Source organism: Bombus pyrosoma, linkage group LG8 (genome assembly GCF_014825855.1).
Source record: "Bombus pyrosoma isolate SC7728 linkage group LG8, ASM1482585v1, whole genome shotgun sequence".
In the NCBI taxonomy this organism is placed as follows: Eukaryota; Metazoa; Arthropoda; class Insecta; order Hymenoptera; family Apidae; genus Bombus; species Bombus pyrosoma.
The window spans coordinates 7652742-7667098 of NC_057777.1; the positions used below are offsets into that span (position 1 = coordinate 7652742).

At 36.1% G+C, this 14357-nt stretch overlaps 1 protein-coding gene across 6 annotated transcripts in view; it reads right to left on the reverse strand.

The window, feature by feature from the left end:
• LOC122570163 (tyrosine-protein kinase transmembrane receptor Ror) overlaps positions 1 to 14357 on the reverse strand; it is a 352187-nt gene that overhangs the window by 173737 nt on the left and 164093 nt on the right. For 4 of the 6 annotated variants that reach the window (XM_043732137.1, XM_043732138.1, XM_043732139.1 and 1 more), the window contains one exon: positions 9507 to 9567. The exons of the other annotated variants lie outside the window; for them this stretch is intronic. The gene's annotated coding sequence lies outside the window, so the exon portion shown is untranslated. The remainder of the gene's footprint in view (positions 1 to 9506; positions 9568 to 14357) is intronic. 6 annotated transcript variants of the gene reach the window in all.

The following is a 14357-nucleotide window of genomic DNA, read 5'->3' on the forward strand; positions in this document are numbered from 1 at the left end:
TGTAACTCTTCAAGGCGATCGCACGAATAATAGACTGATGGAATTTTTCCTTCCTTTTCGATTGCGTTCGTTTGTTATATACTGGTCCGAAGCTTCGAGAAGCCGTTGCTAGGCAATCTCTACTTGGAGTTTGATTGTTAATACAACGTGTGTCCCATTATATTGACATCTCCGAGGAAAAATGTTCATCCCGTGACCGCGGCTACGTTCGGCGACCAGTTGTGTCACCTCGAACCCAATCCCACTATCACAAGTCTCGAACAAATACAATGAATGACAATTGTTTAATTACGGCTATAGTAGAATCTAGATTACAATATTACGGGATTTTCCCATAGTTCCAAACGGGAGGCTCCAGTGTCCCCCCATCTCCGACATATATAATGTATTACTCCATGACAGTAAGTTAGTCATAATCAATTCGGAATTCATGAACTGAAAGTTATACTTATTTAACCTATAATTAGTATTAGTAGATGACAGGCAACAGAATCGTTATATTAAGAAACCAGGGTAATTCCTATGCTTTGTATGAGATCAGTGAGTCTTCTGAAAGCCAAACCGACCATCAAGCAATCATATGCAATGCACTATTTATATGCAATGCACCTTAGTATATCGACAGGTACAGAGAAAAATACAAGAAAAGAACGGCAACATATCCAAACCAGGTGGCTGCTGAAGCGAGCAAAACTCTCATAGAAAGAAGACTAAAAAGAAAACACGCCACTGACCTCGCTAAAGAAATAAAATAGTCAAACTCAAAGATGGTATCCCACATGTTATTTAGCAATTAAGTTAGAAAAATTTACCAAATGTCCATCTGAACAAATTGTAAAGTACAAATTAAATAATAAAAAAAAACCTTAGCAGATTTCAACATAGCAGACATATGTCAAATACCAAAGAGGATTAAACTAGACCGTGTCTTCGACACAGGAGCCGCGTTAACCTGAAAATTGACAGAGTTCGCTTCAGGAATTCATTAATCCGGTCGTTTCGATACGGCGGTGGTGCGGGCATTAAGGAAACTTATTGCAAGGAGCTACGGCTGTACTAGACAGTGCGCATTTACCAAGAACCGCAGACTAATACCTACCGATCTACTTAATCCCTGAACCCTTTAGGACGTCAGTGCGCGGCGCTAGGTAATTAGCAGGCCCATCAACAAACAATGGATACCAATTTAGCCAGGATAATGGTGCGCAGGCAGGAAAGATTATCCCTTCTATCCAGCAACATCGAGCCGTTCGCGCGACGCTCCGTTGAAATTTGCCCGTGTTGATTGTGTAGATCCGCTAGTGAAAGAGCCAGTATCGTGTTTCGTCTCATGGAAAATTTAGGCGAACCTAACTTCGTTTTGGCTTCGTTGATTGGAAAATCGAATTGGATCGTGAAGACAAAGGTTTCAGATTCTTTCTGACACTTACTTTGAAAATAGGAAATAATTTTGATGAATGAATCGAAAGAAAGTTATTACCCTAACAATCTTTAAATACAAAATCTTAATAGAAAATGAAAAACATTACCGTAATAATAATAATAAATTGAGTTTTATACAACTCGATTGCCTCTCCCAGACATAGTATTTTGTCTACTAATAAACAAAGTTACACTGCAAGATAATTAAAAGATAATATTTTTAGCGTTGCTTTGGAAACAACAAGTTACATAATCGTCTGACAAGGAAGATAGGGCGATTATTGCTCGTTAAAGCAGAAGCAGGAAACGAACTTAATTAATACTTAATAAGTTAATGAACGCGGCATTGCTAGTTAGGCGAATGCACGATTCAATTCGAAAACAACAAAGTTCTTGTCGCTGTTATCGTGCCAACGCAGACCGTGCTTCCTTCCTAATAGCTACAACGTTCTATAATTAATTTCAACCCTTCCGGGAATCCATTACCACGTGCATTTGGTCCCACAGATATCATCTGCTATGTAGCGAAACCACGGTCCATCGAGAGCCACGCTGTTAGATTTCGCGAGCTGTTTCATTCGATCCTGATGCATCCCTGCAACGTCGTATCGTTCGAATACTGTCATTCGATCGACGATACCATCTGTTGTTTTAATTACCAATAGGAGGATAGAATTTCAAGTAATTGGCTGGGATATCGTTTAGGAAGCGACGTTTCTCTGATTCCATTGAATATTTTACTGGAATCGTTTCTAGGCATCGATTACTACGATTCCTGGTCATCGTATTTCAATCCTTCTATATCTAATTACTCTCCATTATATTTTTTCCATGTTAAAAAATATCTCAAGTTTAAATAAAATACGCAAAAATTGTTATTGATATGCACGACACAACGAACGCTTAAATATTCGACTTAAATTCATAAAGCGATTATGTGCGTTGTTCAGAATAATGACCTTGATAATATATTTCAAGAGCGAAAATCGAAATCGTCGAGGAAACAAAGCTTCTAAATAACTCACTAAAATTTCTGGAATAAAAGTTACTGAAATTTATAGTGCATGAATTTTCAACTTTCTTTTATCGGCTGTTGTAAATCGTTCCAATATCAAAAACCTCCGATTCCCTTCGATTTCCAATATTTTCAACATCTGTTAAGTTACACCAATGACAGGGCACCTACGTGCCTTGGGTCGTTTCAAAAATCGCCGATCGTCCCTCCTGGTCCCCTGGATTTCCGGCCGCGCAGGGACCTCCGATGGGTTACACGCGATGATTCAGTGGATTCCGTCCGGAAAACGAGCGAGTTGGAAATGTTGTGCGTGCCTGGCGACGATAATGATAAGCGTCAGCGACGCATGAACCTGGACACACGGCGATAAACGAACAAACGTGGCACTCGTTCCCAAGCTGATGCAGAAGACCCAGTTAAATAACGTTGACTGATAAAATAATCGAGTTCGGCAACAGATATTTAGCCGATAAAGCGGTCGAATATTTTTTAGTTGATTTTATGGCTGCCACTTGTGGCCCATTCGAGCGAAAAATGATAGTATCGTGTGTGGTTATATGCCTATTGAGATGATGCCGATAAACGTAATACGCATGCACATTTTCATGCTATAACAGAAATAATACATTTGAAGTATTTGCAATTGGCGAGTGATTTAGGATAGTTGAAGTAATTACTTCTGGGAAAACTCTACATCTTTTTCTTTTGTATACCCGTAACCTGGGCACTGCCGTTACGAATAAAATAAAATTTACTGAAGCAAAAAATTAAAAAACGAGAGGCCCATATTATTGTGCCCCTGAATATAAATGTTGTTTTTGGGTTGCAAGTTCTAGAAACAAAAGAACTATAAGTAGATTTTTATTGCTGTTTCTTGTAACCTTCAGCCAGAATTACACACCAAAGTTAACTTCTTGACAATATCCTTTGCTATAAATGTATCAACGTGCTCCCTATCATTTTCCTATTGTAATGCAATACTGCTAGAATGAGGACCTAGATCGGCATACACTATACTTGTACTTATACTTACTTCAATATATATTTCTATTACAAATTCATCCACGCGTTCCTCTATCACATAACCTCAACAAGGATGTTAAAAGGAAGAGCTCGCATATCTAAAACTGGTACTTGAATATAAATGTTGTTTTTGGGTTGCAAGTTCTAGAAACAAAAGAACTATAAGTAGATTTTTATTGCTGTTTCTTGTAACCTTCAGCCAGAATTACACACCAAAGTTAACTTCTTGACAATATCCTTTGCTATAAATGTATCAACGTGCTCCCTATCATTTTCCTATTGTAATGTAACACTGCTAGAATGAGGACTTAGATCAGCATACACTATACTTGTACTTATACTTACTTCAATATATATTTTTATTACAAATTCTTCCACGCGTTCCTCTATCACATAACCTCAACAAGGATGTTAAAAGGAAGAGCTCGCATATCTAAAACTGGTACTTGAATATAAATGTTGTTTTTGGGTTGCAAGTTCTAGAAACAAAAGAACTATAAGTAGATTTTTATTGCTGTTTCTTGTAACCTTCAGCCAGAGTTACACACCAAAGTTAACTTCTTGACAATATCCTTTGCTATAAATATATCAAAGTGCTCCATATCATTTTCCTATTGTAATGTAACACTGCTAGAATGAGGACCTAGATCGGCATACACTATACTTGTACTTATACTTACTTCAATATATATTTCTATTACAAATTCATCCACGCGTTCCTCTATCGCATAACCTCAACAAGGATGTTAAAAGGAAGAGCTCGCATATCTAAAACTGGTACTTGAATATGATATAAACAGTCTTTAGCGCGATTTTAACTAAATAAACGTAGTAAAGATTACATTGATATATCGTACATTGTATAACGTGTGAAAATCCCAAATCTGTCCTGTTATTTCCTTTAAACCGTATTTCTAACCTTTTCCTTTAGAGGAACACGGCGGATGAGCTCCGCTGACGAACTCTTATCCGTGTATGAAACAAGGATAAAAGCATCGTCCATTTACTTGCGTCCATCATCCTGCAAATTGAAACGGTGTAAAGTCGGATGTAGCAAAAATCTACTATTTCGAAATTGCAGGAAACTATAGTAGTTTATTATTTGGTTTGTGCAGTCTTTATCTTCCTGCATTCAATCAGAAATATTTAGTTACCGTATATTCAGTTTCTGATAACTATATTTAAAAGATAAAAATCACAGGGAACTTCAAATATTTCAGTTCAACGATCCCGCCGTCGTCATTGTTCTCAAACGAGCATAGAACCATCGTCAAGTATCCCGCGCGGCGCGTCTCCTCGTCGTTCTACAATGGCTTCTTCAGTTTTCCGGAACATCGTATGGCAAGAGGAAGCCCGCGGTGATCTCTCTCGGATGTTTAGTCGTCCGAGTGACCGTAACTCGTCGATATGAGAGCGTAGGAGGCGGATCTCCGGCATAACATGAAACAAAGAACATAATGTTTCTGCATGGTGGCATGGCCGCACGAGAATTAAACTGGTCGAATTTACTGGACAACGGGGACAGAGATAGTGGCTTAAGGCTCGAGCTTTGACCGCTAAAATCTCTGGTTACAAGCAGATGAACGGGATATCGGGTTCCAAGACTCGATGTCTAATTACCAAGGGGGATGTTTTAAACGTCTAGGCTCGATGATATCAGTGATGAGTAACGGAAAGTATCACCTACACTCGCCAGATACGAGGAAAATGGTTTAACTGTGATCGTTGATAAGATGAACGGGATTGAAACGGGTTATCGATGAACAGCTACTTTGTTTGGTTGTCTCAACGATATTACGACTTCTTAACAGTGGAACTACCACACCAGTCTAATTGACTAGTTTTTCAATTTTATTTTAGAATTCCTACTTCATGTTATATTTTTTCCGCAATGATATAATGACTTTCGCAACGATAACTAAAAGAATAATATAATGAATTTTATTTTGTTTTTTATGTATTCAAACTCAAAATAATTTTGTATCAAGGCTACTTATATCAATACTAGTCAAAATGATTAGTACTTGTCAAAGTATAAAAGGGTCTTGTAATCTATTTATCGAAGCCCAATTAACCAGTTTCCTCGTTTTCAACTTCCCACACATTTTTCAAATTTTTACCGCGTATCATTCGATATGATGATATCAGTTATCAGGAAAATTCCGGATCGATCGCTAGATCGCTAGATGCTAACACTAGAAACACCACATCAGTCAAAATGACAGGTTCTACAATTTTATAAATGTGTCAACCCTCGTTTAAGGATCATGGCACCGGATGAATTGATAATACCAAAAATGTACTACATAACGTGGAATTGCTTCTGTAAGAAAGTAATAAATCAATAAATATAAAAATATTCTATTATTAGGTATTTTTTTTAACGCTTTGCGTTAACGATCGGCAGTTCTAGTGTTAAAATGATACTCATATTCGCAAGGGGTAGATTGCAAAATTCTTTATGGAGATATTGTTGATGAAGTTACAGAAAAATTAAGTATCTTCCGATTTCGATGACTTTTGGGTACGTTGTAAAACTGAAAATTTTCACTAACTTTTATCTATACATACGCGTATAAGGAGTGCATTTTCCGCGAATCACACTGTTTTCTTCAAATGCAATCTTTCCGGACAACGTGAAAGTTCATTCTTCGTTAGAAGAACTCGTCGGAAGACTGCTCTCTCACCGATAGCGATGATTTTTAATTAATTTTTTTAAAGTAATTAATTAAGTAATTTTTTTATACATATAATCATCGGTCGAGCATAGTTTCCGAGATATTCGAAAAAAGCTGTCGATACTAGCGCATTGAATCCTGTCGATGCGTGTGTTCTATGATACAGTCACAAGCATAGCCGACGAACGTTCACCGCTTTGGACCGCTTGGCAATCTGTTTACATTCATCAGCCATCGATCTCTTTATCTTTCTAGCATACTCGCATAATTCACGAATCTAAATAAAGGTTCTATGAAAATCTCATTCACAACTCCGTATGCAAGTGTTCCGATTTGTGATCCAACGGAAATTAAATGATGTACAGGGTGTCCCCAAAATCGTGGCACAACATGTCGAGTGGTGATTGTGCGTGCGAAAATAAGTCGAACAAAAAGAGTAACGTCTTTTCATTTAAATTCATTTAACTTTCTATTTCGTTTTCTTGATGCGATAAAATGACGTGTATAGACTGCAAGTTTCGGGATGTGAACTCTCATTGTATTGTAATAAATTGCAAGGATAATAACAAGGTCGAAGAATTAAAAGCAAACATTGTTCCAAAAAATGTACTATGCTTTAGACCAACGCAACCAGGGGAATTAAAGGAAAGCGAAGTCCTGTACATTTGTTCCCTTTTTTCCCTATTTCTCGTAACGCAAGCATTAAAAACTTCATTTTCGTTAACATGTTGATTGCCACGATGGTCATCGATGATTCAAGTTACTCAATTTTTTTTGAACGATTGAGATATGATAAATTTCACGGACTAAAAAGTTGTCAACAATGCAAATAATTTAAAAATGACACTGACAGAAAAATACAATATATTATATATATAATATTTCAATATTTAATATAAAAATAAGTATTAAATAAATAGTAAAGCAGTATGCTAAATAGTATAGCATAGCATATTTCAACCTACCGTAGGGCAAAATATACAAAATTCGCGTGGCAGTAAACGTATTATCGAGTAAAGTTATGCTTGGAATAGAAATTGAGGAGAATTAGATACGAGAAGAGGTATTTCGTAGATTGACGTAGATAATAGAAGATAGTTATGTGAAAGTGTAGAAGCTAAGTTAAATTGAAGTTTAATTAAATTAGATGCAACTTTAAATTTCGACGAGGTTCATTGAGTTATGCCGGTTTAATTAAATTATGTCACGCCGGTGCTGCAAGAAACGGAGTTTCACTTTAATGGGTTTAAAATCAAAATGTTAGATTCTTCATATTTTATATTAGGATAGATCGTTATGCTATTTGTCATAACTCCTTACTCAACTTTCGATTAGAAGCGACAAGAAGCCAACTTGATTTAAATCACTTGACTGAACTTAACAATTTTCGTGCTACTTTAAACAGCGATAAGTGTACCTACCGATTTTCCTCTCGAGTTTTAGAATTCTAAAATAGAAAATTAAATGTAATATAATAATATAATATAATATAATTATTAATTCGAGGGATTTCATATTTGATAAATAAAATCAATATCATTGGAAGCCATGTACATAGCAATCTTATTAAGAAAATATATAATAAGTAGCTTCTTTTTTATTAAGCACTTTTTACAAACCAAAGGATAATTGATTTTTTCTAATCTCATTAAATTGGATTTAGCATGTAGCTAATGCTCAACTTTTATTTTTCCAATAAATTGTTCGCAGTAAAGTCCAAATTTTTCCCACAAACATAAAACCAAAGGTAAAGAGTAATAAGTACGGCGATTTTAACGTGATCAAATTTCAATTAATAATCGTCAAACAGAGGTCTAAAATACGTTCAAAGTTGAAACGTTCTAAATGATTAGACACAGGTCGGGTATCCGGAACCGCGAAATGTTTACAGACGCAGGTGTGCAACGAGCCACGTGGCGTCAAATGCGAGTGTGAAATCGGTAATTAAATCGAAAGAAATTAAACGAACGTCCGCGTCGTGTCAACGTTACTCGTAATTAGTATTTTAATTGCCACGCGCAACCCGGTGAACTGTGTTTACGAGCAAAAACTGTCGCTGTTCTGTCCAATTATTCGTGATGGTACATATTGCCCTCGATAATTATAGGTCTCCAGCTTAAGTAAACGAAAAGATTTGCGTTAATGCGTTAATGACGATTCGATATGTTCAAATATTTTATTAAATACAAGCTGGATTTTATTTTTCATAAACTCAATATCTGTCACAAGACTGAAATCCATGTTCTATTTCTTACCCTATTAACCATGTGACCAAAAAATCTTTCGAAAGTATTTATTTAATTTAAATATTTATTTATCATAACCGATTATATTTATTGTTGGACGGTGCTCGATTCCGATACAATATCGATTTAAAGAGAGATTATTCTAAACTCATTTAATTCAAACCTTTTACTTATATATTTATACAAATATAATATAATATTATATACACATTTATATATTTCATTATAATTAACATTTAAGGTTGCACCAATTAGGCTGTTCACGTGCGCGCTGTAGAGCTACGGAAATAATTTAGGAACGCGTCATTTCGCGCAATTAGCGGCTGATAACCGGAGGCAATGGTTTATCACCGCAATGATAACAGACAACTCTCGTGCACGACAACGAACTCGTTCACTTTGCTGTTTTTCGCGCGAATGACACGACGTGATCACCAAAGTGATGAGTTAATTGTTTCAATCAGTGTGAACGATATCTTTATTCTACTTACTAGTCGAAGAAGAAGAGGAGAGAAACAGCCAAGGAACAAGTGGCCGCCTACTCGCAATTAAAAATCGCTAATGAGACGTATGCAAATACCGGAGGCTCGTTAAAACTTCCCTTTCCTTTGTCCCTTTTCTCACCAGCACCAGCTGCTTCCTCCTAGTACTCGAGTATCCAAACGAATAGTTCTACGATCGGACATTCTTTCCCCTCAATTCCAGCAATTAGCGACGTGTAACTACTGGAAAAGATTTCCCAACGATGGTTTCTCTTTTGTGGTATGAAGAAGTTAAAATTTGATGAAAGGGCGGAGGAATACATTGAGTAGGTTTTAGTTGTGAAAGTAAGTGGATTGGTCAATGGTTCGAGGGCGTTTGGTGGTATATCGGGTCAAGTTGGAAATAATTTAACTCTGTGGAGGTCATTGCTATGGTAACACATTCGCATACTGTCGTCCGTACATTTATTTTCCATTAAAGCTTTCTAATAAATTTTTTTTCTGATTATATATTTTTATAATTTTTTGTAACTGAAAGTACTGTCAAACGATACGATATTCATTATATCTAGATCTATATCTAATCTAAAATACAGAGTATTTACAATATATGTTACTAATCTTATAGTTACTTACTTACATTAAAATTGTTGTAGACGATAATTTGGAGAAGATAATCATCATATGTTTATACCACTCACCTGTAACAAAAAAAAAAAAAAAAGAAATTATCTTAATTATTTTCCCACAGATATTACAGATATATTTAGTCTATCGATTTTTGCCTTTTACAAAGCTTGAATTTCAAAATGGCAATACCATTAAACATAAGATGGTATTAAATATAAGATGGTTTCTCACGTACATTATTGTAAGACGTTTATTAGCCCCAGTTACTGTTCTCGAGCAAAGTATGGAACAAATGGAAACCTAATCAAAATCTCACAAAATTGTCTTTAACAAAACTTATCAAGACTCGATTCATTCGATTTGCCCTCGGTTAGTCCATTTGCACAGAATCGGCAGGAGATTTCCTGCGACATCTGTGCTCCAGAAAGAAGGGAGCCGACTTAAGATTCTTTCTATCGAAAAAGATGGACGGACGAATACGAGAAAAGAAAACAGAGCGAGAACGTGGGAGGACCGAGAATGAAGTCGATCCCATCGAAATGTAAATTCACTTCGCGTTGCCGGGCCATTACTTAAAGAACATACGGCCAGGAATTCCGTTTCGAGAGAAATGGACGAAAGAAATTAGATAGTCCTCGGAGAATCCCATTACACCGAGCGTTCGCCGCGAAATAACATTCCACGGTATGCAGCTCGCGAAATGCAAAGGATGTTCCATCGATTGCCTTCGATTTCTATCCGTATCGATATTCTTCTCTTTCTTTACACCGAGTCTTCTCTTTGTTTAGGGACTTCCGGAAAATTTGCTGCAACTCCACGAGCATGAAAAATCTTCCGCCTTTTGTTATCGGGTGGTGATCGTGGGATTATTCGAGAAATTGAAAATGTTCAGTCGAGGTGATAGCATAGACTCTTTTGCTTTTTCCTCCCTTTTATAGAATTCTCCCAATTTGCGGGAAATGTTCGAAAAAAGTTTGTATATAGTTTAGAGCCTTTTTTGGAATGGATCACTCTTTTACGAACCTAAGGATAATTATGTTGAAAAGAACAAAACGGAGAGCAAAGATAGGATTAAATTAATTATAAGTTTTAATGTATAACGTATTGTGATATCATATGACAATTTTATATAATAGATATAATATAATAAAGTAAAATAATTATAACATAATATGTTATTACTAATTGTAATTGGGATGTATATGAGACGCGAGACGTTTATTTGAGCAATTTCCTTATAAACGTGTTGCACAGATGCAAAAAGAGAAAACGTTTATTTGATGTATTAAGAAAATATTAAATTTTATAGAAAAAATGTGGCATTGAAAGTTCATCTTCTTTTCTAATTTTTAAAGAAGTAAGAAAAAAATGTTAAGGAAGGGAAATGAAAAGTGGTAACATTATTTGATCAATATCATTATAAATCAATTAATGAGAAAAAATGTTCATTGACGTAGAAGCGTAATTACATATTTCTATTTGCATTCGTTGCAGCAGTAATCATTCATATACATCAATTTGATACACTCGGTATTCAATATCCAATTAATTCAAATTTAATAATGATCAATTTGATGAAATATCTGTAATTGCCAAAATACAACACGCAATATCAATAACCGAATTTGGAATGTTTAATTTATCTAATGCTCGAAGAGAACCTCGGAACTACATACCACACTTTATGATATGCTCATGTTTCAAGCTTCCAGAATCTAGACAGATATATATTCCCTTGCGTGTACCTCCATTTTCCCTTCTACCTAATTTTCTTCAACATCACCGCGCAACGTAACAAGGACCTTCTTAATTAATTAATTAATTAATCAAGCTACAAGTATCGAACGTTGAAAATTCAATCAGAAGACAGAGACTGTGGTACCAGTCTCCAAACGGAAACTTAGTAAACGACCCTATCGTACCTTCCGCCTAATAACGTAACGATGGCTAACGTAACAATTCGCTGGCTTGACAAGAAGAAAAAGAGTCTATGATAAGAGAAACAGGGTTCAGACGGTCGTTGAATGTGGTCCCAAGGACGAGGGATCCTGGCAATGCGTTATCTTACTCTGAGACGCCGGTCCAGCGCACCAGAAGATCGTTTAGATAACGATCGAGAGGTCCGGCAGGAAACGAAGAGGAAGAAGAGGGTCTGAGGACAAAAAGATGAGCAACTCGACGTAACTGGGCGGACAGCCAGTCGATCTACCAGATGCCCATTCTTGTTAAAAATCTTTGCTTGGTATAACTGAAGTCCGTATGAATTCCAAGATCACACAACTTTTGTCCTATATATAAATTATTCGCATTACTATTTTTATTAGTATTTCAAATAGCATAAAATATTATCCCTTAGGTATTTTTAACGACTGTTAAATTTCAACGTTATGAAACAACGCATGGAAGATGCTGGTGATTATTTCGAAACTATTAATCACGTATTCGTTGCGATTCGAATAAATCTCATGCCTCAAATTTCGCTGTACGTAGAGTAATTATGTCTTTCAGTAAAAAGTTGAAAGCACAGTGACCCACGAAAATATTCGATCGCCTATCATTAGAATTTTTGCGAATTGCATACTTCTCATAAATATTATCTACTTCTATATGTATATCTTCAGATCCGTTTTGAAGTTTAATAGTATAAATCAATAGAATATAATCACTAATACCTTCTTTCAATAACCTACTCGTCTATTATTAGGTTGTCGGAAAGGTGTCTTTCTGTTACAGAACCGTCTTTTACAACGATGCATCTAAAACCTAATCTGTCGAACGTTGTGATCTTTACTTTAATAGAACAAAATAGATTATACGTAATTCGATAAAATAATATAAAACGGAAAATGTTGTGCATCCATTATTTCCTTATAAAACGAAAGAAACTTTTCGGACGACCTAATACATCTCCCAAATTTATTAATTCTCTCTCAATACTCTTTACTCCTAAAACGTCCTACAGAAATAATTCGGACTAGAAATTCATGAACGAGTGTATTTAAACTGCTGAAACATGTTAAAATCTGTTATTTAATCTAATACCTATATGTTTTCCTTTATCTTTATGTAATAATAATAATATTTTATTTTTAACTACAAAAAGCGACTCTCAACCACTTAGCCTTAATTCTCGATACATATATTTACACACTGATCTTACCTAACTATTCACCCAATTATAACTATTTAACTCTTCATTTTTGTGTAAATTAACGTGGTTGCTAATTAATGATTGTACTGCGATGGTAAAGAGAAATTTTACTTCAAAAGGAAAATCTTCAAAATTACTTAAAGCTACAATATTAACTCGATTGTCAAACAAGGAATCCAGCTGCAAGCTAAATAAGTACAAAGAGCGGAAGTAGGAAAGAACGGAAGTGGCAAAGAACGTTACACACGACTTTGCTAAGGCCAAACAATCGGCTGGCCAATGGAATGTAATCCCCGGTCGAGCTGTAGCAGCATGAAACCCTTTCGGGATCCTGTCCGCCCCCTCGCGAGATCGATGCGCTCGGATCCTGTTCTCTCTTCCGGTCGCGTCCAAAGCAGCACAGGGGTTGTCTTTGCGTTAACTCGACGTGCAGTAAACATCGATGTCCCACGGAATTGTTGTCTGAAGCTGTTTCCATGGGAAACTATCCCCGCCATCGCGGGGTTGGTTGGCCGTCTACATTTGCGGTTTGCGGCCACAGAATGGTCGGGACAGTTTTATCGTTATTGCAGCCTGCCGTTCCTAGAACATGGAACGTTTCCTCCGAACGATGGTGTCGGCTGAATATGGATGATAACGGAAAGATTCTTTCGGCGAACAACGAGTTACTGGCTGTTCGATTGGAAAGCTTACTTGGAAACTTGGTACGAACAAAGGGAGGGTGAAATAACGGCAGGTAGAAAGCGTAATGTCTTTGTCGCGTTTGGCGAGCGATCAAGATTTCTGTAGATTTCGAGATATATATTTCAGAATGTAATGAAGAGAGTGAAAAGTGGCTCACGAAAGTATTCGGAGACTTATCACAGACCTCCTTTATGAATATATTACGCGTATTATACGAAGCATTTTGAAATTTCGTTAACATTGTAATAATCATGACGACTAAAGAAGTTGAAATTTCTATAAAAAATTACGAATTTTTCATTTATCACTCTGATATTAATGCTAAACTACTTCGAAGGTACATTCTTTCAACGTAATCTTATTTTAATACAAGATACGCTTCCTCGAACAAACGAAATATTCGATCGTGTAATCTAATCCATAAAAGGCAGATAAATAGCGAAGGAAAGAAGAGATGGAAGGGAAGAATTTGAACGATTTCAATAATCCTTGGTTTGAGTAAACTTCGTTCATCGATGTTCCACTTTTTCCAGCCATGAAAATCACAGTTTATTATCACGCTGTCGGGAGACTTGACGATTCCTGTGAAATATTCATCGACACAGGTCGATAAATCCGCCCTCGACGCAACAGGTTAAACGTAGAAGCTTCTACTCGCTTACACTTACCCTCTTTCCAGATCAACGTAGCTATAAATAATTAACTGTAGGCCGAAAATCAACGTTGGATCGTATAAAATAAAGATTAGAGTTTCGATAACGCGCTGACTGCGAAGGTGGCCATCGGTGACCCACGTTGCTAAATGTTTTCGGATGTTTAAGATAAGATAAATTTCACGAACAAAAAATTATTAACAATATGAATTTATTATAACTTACACTTAAAACAGTTAACAGGTCAGTGCTTAAACACAGAAATCAGCCTGTGCTCACGCATCACCATCACCAGCCATAACCTTCAAATAAATTATACTTGAAACTAACTTTAATATCAATCAAAAATACTAATTTTCTGAAAAAATTATTC